This window comes from Sinocyclocheilus rhinocerous, unplaced genomic scaffold, assembly GCF_001515625.1.
Source record: "Sinocyclocheilus rhinocerous isolate Xijiao unplaced genomic scaffold, SAMN03320098_v1.1 scaffold35, whole genome shotgun sequence".
NCBI classification, from domain to species: domain Eukaryota; kingdom Metazoa; phylum Chordata; class Actinopteri; order Cypriniformes; family Cyprinidae; genus Sinocyclocheilus; species Sinocyclocheilus rhinocerous.
In genome coordinates, this window is record NW_015661991.1 from 78754 (window position 1) to 85061 (window position 6308).

Sequence of the window (6308 nt, forward strand, 5' to 3'; positions counted from 1 at the left end):
TCGATTCACGCAGGTATGTGTTACTCCGCAGCGGTGACGACCCGGCCAGGCTACAATAGTACAAATATAAGTACTTATTATAAGTGTACCGTAGTGATTCGGAATAAGACAAAAACGCGGTTTGGAAGATGAATTCATGATGTACTCGCTCATTATATACATTTTGCAAAAACACATTTTTAAAACAGAAAAAGTTACATAGTGCTGCTTTAAGGGGAATGTTTTTAAAATTATACTAAAAGGCCCTTTCTTGCTAAAAAAAAAGAGAGAAGCTATTAACTATCGATCAGAGGGGATAAGACATGTGAAGCTTGTGTACAACAGGTTTTCCCATTTTGATCTAGTTAAATATAATATCAAAATGTAATCCTGGAGCACAAAACCAGTCATAAGTCGCGAAGGTATATTTGTAGCAATGGCCAACAATATGGGTTTGAATTATCGATTTTTCTTTTTGCCAAAAATCATTAGGATATTAAGTAAAGATCATGTTCCATGAAGATATTTTGTAAATTTCCTACCGTAAAAACATCAAAACAATTTTTGATTAGTAATATGCATTGCTAAGAACTTCATTTGGACAACTTTAAAGGCGATTTTCTCAATATTTTGATTCCAGTTTTTCAAATAGTTGTATCTCAGCCAAATATTGTCCTATCCTAGCAACCATACATCAATTGAAAGCTTATTTATTCAGCTTTCAGATGATGCATAAATTTCAATTTCAAAAAATTGACCCTTATGACCGGTTTTGTGGTCCAGGGTCACAAATATGATATGTAGGCTTTTATTGAATTAACTTATTGCCATATCAAGAGTTGCTTGTCCACCATATCTGATGTTAGCTCAACCTCTTCCACTGTCACTGGTGAGATTGGGTGGTTTAGAGAATTCAGTTTTTGAGAATTCAGACTTTGCTTGCTTATTCATGTGCACATAATGAAAATATTATTACCGCATAACTTCAGCATTGAGTCATATTTGCAATTACTTTTCAGCCAGACTGATCCCAAGGACATTTTTAGTCAATTAAGCCAGTTTCCCTCAAGTTCCTAGCAGAGTAACCACGGGTGAAGTTCATCACATTAACTATAGACCATTTTGACAAGTTTCTTTTTCTCCATATTTTGATGAGGATATAAATCCTTTAGTAGTTTAAACCTACTACTAACAAACTATTTGTGAAATATTTTGCTTGAAAAGTATGCTTGTGCTATTAATCTTTATAATAAATACCATTTGGTGTGGTATTTTGTTTGTAATGCAATTACATTCATATATTTGGTGCAGCCATGCTTAATTATTTTTTTTTGCAACACACACACACACAAAATTGTTAGTCTTAAGTGTGCGATATACATTTTTACCTGCTGGTTGCGTTATCCCAAAACTGTCTCTCTCTGTCAGTGTATCTCTTCCATCTTCCATGTCTGTATAAAACTTCCTCAACTCAGCATACAAAAAGATACACTGTATCTGTGTAAATGAGTGGAGGTTGGACTGCCACAGAAGCCCCTCAGCTCGAGTGGGCCGTGTCAGCCCATGATGGGAGATGCTCATTTGCATTGATTTGGAACTCCTTTCACCTCCACCATAAAAAGATCATCATAAGGAATCAGTAAATCAGTACACACTGTACCATGTACCAGTTAAGGGTTGGTCTTTACAGGTCTATGAGTACTTTCCCCCATCAACCCAAGCCAAAATATCACAAAAGTGTTGCCTTAAATGTGAAGCTGGTCGAAATTTTAAAGGGACCATTTATCAAAAAATGGATAATATACAATGTCAAGTTTATTAGACAACTAAATTAGGCATCAGTCTAGAGAAGAGGTGCATTGGTTTAAGGGTGTGTCGTGACTAAGTACTTGTAGAAGAGGTGCGTCTTCATTTGCTTCTGGGAAGATGTGATCGTTTCAGCAGTTCAGGTGGAGTTTGGTAGTTCACTCTTCCAGAGAGGAACAGAGAAGGTGAAGGTTTCGGAGAGTGATTTTGTGCCTTGTTGTGAAGCAAGGCGTTACTCATTCAGTGACCTGAGCTGACCTGAGCTTTACTCATCCTCATGTCGTTCCAAACCTGTTTGACGTTCTTTCTGCTGTGATACACGAAAGGAGCATTTACAACAAAAGCCTGCAGTGATTATGGACTGACATTTTCCCTTACTCCATAGCTCTTAAATGTTCAAGCCTTCAAATTTGTCGCCAGTCTAGGTCTGACGTCAATGACGCCATCAGTTCACATATGTCTCCTAACAAAATGTGCCAACTGAGATTTGGAATCTACAAGTGTACAAGTTCCTTTCCATTCCTAGGAAATGTTACGCTAGAATTTTTAAATGGTGAGAACCAATGAAAAGCTTAAATTATAAATGTATATGTCATTCTGTTTACCAGCAAAAGTCCATTTCAGTCCACCCAGCCTGAGTAAACAGTGGCCGTTTTAAAATGCAAAAAGTTAATTGGTCACTCTCATTGACAGCCTGATGCTACTTGATTTGTCAGTATGCAAACTTTATCTTGCACTATGACCAAAGGAAAACATGATTTTGTTTTTGCGTCCTCAAGTGATACTATATTTAAACATCTAATCCTGTTCTCACAGTAAATGACAAACATTTGTGGTCAGAATCTCTGCTGGATGATGCAGTATTAGATAAAGCCGGGAAGCTGATGGCTGAAGTATGTTTTAGGAAAAAAAAATCTTTCCATTGGGAATTCAGCAGCAAAAGTGTTGTTAAGCTCCACCACGATTTCCCGTTTGTCAGAAACTTTGTCCTGACCTTTGAACCCAGGCCCTCCATGGTTGTGCTGACATACCCCTCGACAATCTAACCCCATGTTTATTTCCGCCCTTCACAACACAGAGACTTGGATTAGCTTCTGTGAGCCCAGAATAACTGGACAACTAAATAAATCTTTTGTGCTCATTTTTAACCAAAATTGTAATTTTGAGTGACACTTGCCGCCACAATGCTAGGGTGCTCTAAGTGATTGCTTACTGTCCCCAGTCAAAAGAGCCCACCACCCCCAAGGCTCTATGGCTCTGCTTACAACTGGAATTAATTGCATGATGCTAAACACAGGCATAAAAAGGTTCTAAAAGCTTGTCCATTTTCAACCACTTCCAGAGGTTGTCAGAAACACATTCACATGATTGCTTTCAGATTGCTTTCATGTGTTTGAACAGCCACAAAATCCGCTTACTCTCCGCCCACTGACCTAAGACGTGAGTGTTATGGGACATGTTTTAAGAAGCCACCAAAACAACCCATTCCATCTTCACTATGTTGTGCCAAAACATAAATTAATATATACAACAAATGGGATATGGGATCTTTTTCACATGAATTATACTCCACTAGGCAAACATCATGAGTCTTATTCACCAGAAAAGTAATCTAAAAAAACTGAAAACGTTTTCTTTATGGTATGAGTGGAAAGTCTGCTGATGAAGATAAAATGTTTTAATTGAACATTACATTGTGTGTCTTAGATATGCAAACAATGACCATGAGTGTGGACGTGAGCACATAAAACATCTTGTTTCTACTTCTCCATTGACTAATGAAAGGAATAATATTTGCCTAGTAATGGCCCTAGTTTAGGGAAGTGAGTTTGATCACACAGTTGGGTTTGGTCAACAGACTCATTGTTTAATCATGAATGTCCTGCGAAACGATTCCACCTATAGGCCCAGACATACCAAAGAACTAGTGGCATTAAAAGCTTACTATGGTGTCGCTTATGTCACCTGTGTCAAAATGTTGCACTTGAACATCATAGCCTACAGCCAATGACCAACTAGTGCATATACTCTACTCTTGTGTGCGAAGAAAATAACTCTCCATACCAGTAGGTGGCTGTAGTCTGTATTTGTCATTTAAAAAAGGAAACCTATACCATTTTCACACCAATCACACTCACCACAGATGGATTCATAATATAACTTCTTCAAATATGTCTAATAAGTTGTAAATTGCACTGGTGCTGTCAGCCCTTGACCTTTGGAAGAATAAAGTAGTATGTCCACTTGACTTCCTCATTTGCTTGCTTTCATCTCTTTAATTTTTCTTTTCATGCACTGGTTTACTAAGCTGAACAGCTAGTCAGATCTCTGTCATTGATGGGCTCCACCACCAATTCAACATGTGCAGTCGGCCAAAAAGCCACCAATGGGGGTTCGACAATAGTGGCAACAGTGTGGAACATACTGTAAAAACTGGGCGGATAGTTGCTTAAGACAGCTCAATATTGGTCGACGACCGACCGCTTAAGAAGTTATACTCTCATGTCAGACTGCTGAAACAACAACCACATGTTGTGTCTCAGATATAGACTGAAAATGATTGTGATTTATTACTGTAGATCTACCATTGTTGCAGTGTTGCCATACCGATTGTTTTGTACATTTTAATGGATTATTTTTTCTTAGCGGAATATACTGATAAAGTTTAAACTCAAATTTATGGCAGATATTCGACCCTTGAATGCTGTGATTGACCAATCAGAATGAAGTTTTCGAAAGAGAATACTTATATAATAATAATTTTATTGACTTTTTAAAACCTGGATGGCACTGTGGCAACGTCTCCAAGATGCTTCAGGAGACCTTCCTGCAAAGCTACCTGAAAAACTATGCGCAAGTGCACCTAGGGCAAAAGCTGCTTTAAATGCAAAGGCTGGTCACACCGAATGTTGATTTAATTTAGTTTATAGACGTTAATTGATAGAGAAAATTGATTTATGACATTATTTTTGACAGCATCCTCATTTTACAGCATTTTTACACAAGTGCCTAAAACTTTTAAAAGTACTGTAGCTTTGCAGGTATAGGTCTGTTGAAGCATCTTGGAGACATTGCCACCGTTTTTCTGGATTTAGTCGGTCTCGGTGTGTTCTGTTTCTTCATGTCATTCCAAACAGACTGGATTATGATCAGATCAGATCTCTGTGTGGAGCACTGGCTGTTGTCAGACTCCTTGTGCAAACAAATATCTCACTGGATTATTTCAATTAATGGCAAAATGAATGTTTGGAAATGTAAACTGATATTTCCCACTGACACAATACTTATCCAGGTCCAGTGCCACAAATGCAGTAAATCCTGCAAAATTCCTTTAAGAATGAAAGAAAACAAAAATGTTGATATTTAAGTAAAAGGTATAAAATCATTTGATCATTATACATATAAGATCTGATGTTGTGTGCTGAGAATGAGCTCTCAAAAATTGATGACCACCAATTAAGGATGAACGATAAACACTGTGATAGTGGTAATGCACTCTCCATGGGAAATATGTCCATTACGGTCCTCCTCACCCCAATCTGAAACAGTTCCATTAACAAGTTCCCATACACTGACCACGTCCTCTTATCCCCCATATTTCCTGTCACAATTTTCAGCTTAAATTGAAACAGGCTGGTGGATCAGCTTGCAATCCATCCCAAACAGTCAAAGTGAAGGCGTGTCACGCAGCCTAGTTGTTCTTAGGATGGTCTGAATATTTTCCCACAGGCTCAGGCAAGTAAAATAAAGTAAACTCAGGGTCATTTGGAGACTGCAGATCATTTGAAGATGAAGGGCCTACACCAAGAACAAAGAGAAACATCCTTTCTATTAACTGTCCACAACTTCCCCTCTCACAAATCTCAAGGACTGTGATGGCCAAAAGCATCATTTGGCTCAAGGCAGTGTGTAAGTGTGTGTGTGATGGTTACAGTTATGGTTATGATAATGCTGAGGACTGGCTACCGTGGGACTACTAAGTTTGGAATTTTTGGAGGGAGAGCCTGTACATCCTGTGTGTGCTGGGGAGGATGTTTTTCTCTTAGTGGGGTCACAGAAAGAAAATTGCAATAATGGGCATAAGAGATCTTACTGCAGTCATTTTCAATTAATCTTTTCTTTTTTCTTTTTAAGTTTTTATCCTGTATAATTTATTTTTTCACAGACAATAAATAATAATTTTAAAAGATGTTTCAGTTTCTTAATTACTTTCTAAAATTTAAGCAGGCCAAAGGTGATTTTAAAATCAGAAACCAAGTATTTAGGTGTACGGTCTGTTTTGGGTTTTGTTTAATGTTCTTGTTTTCATGTCTTTTATTTTGTAATTTGATTTATGCTGTTAGTGTCAAGCTTCCCTTGCCCTCTTGTATTCCTGCTATTGGTTCCTCTGTTCAGTGTGTCAAGTTCTAATTGGTTGTCCTAGTCATGTGTGTTGTTTCTCATTTGTTGGTTCATGTCATGTGACCCGTATTGTTTGGTATTTATAGCCCTCTTGTTGCCATTGTCTCTTGTCGTGTATTGAT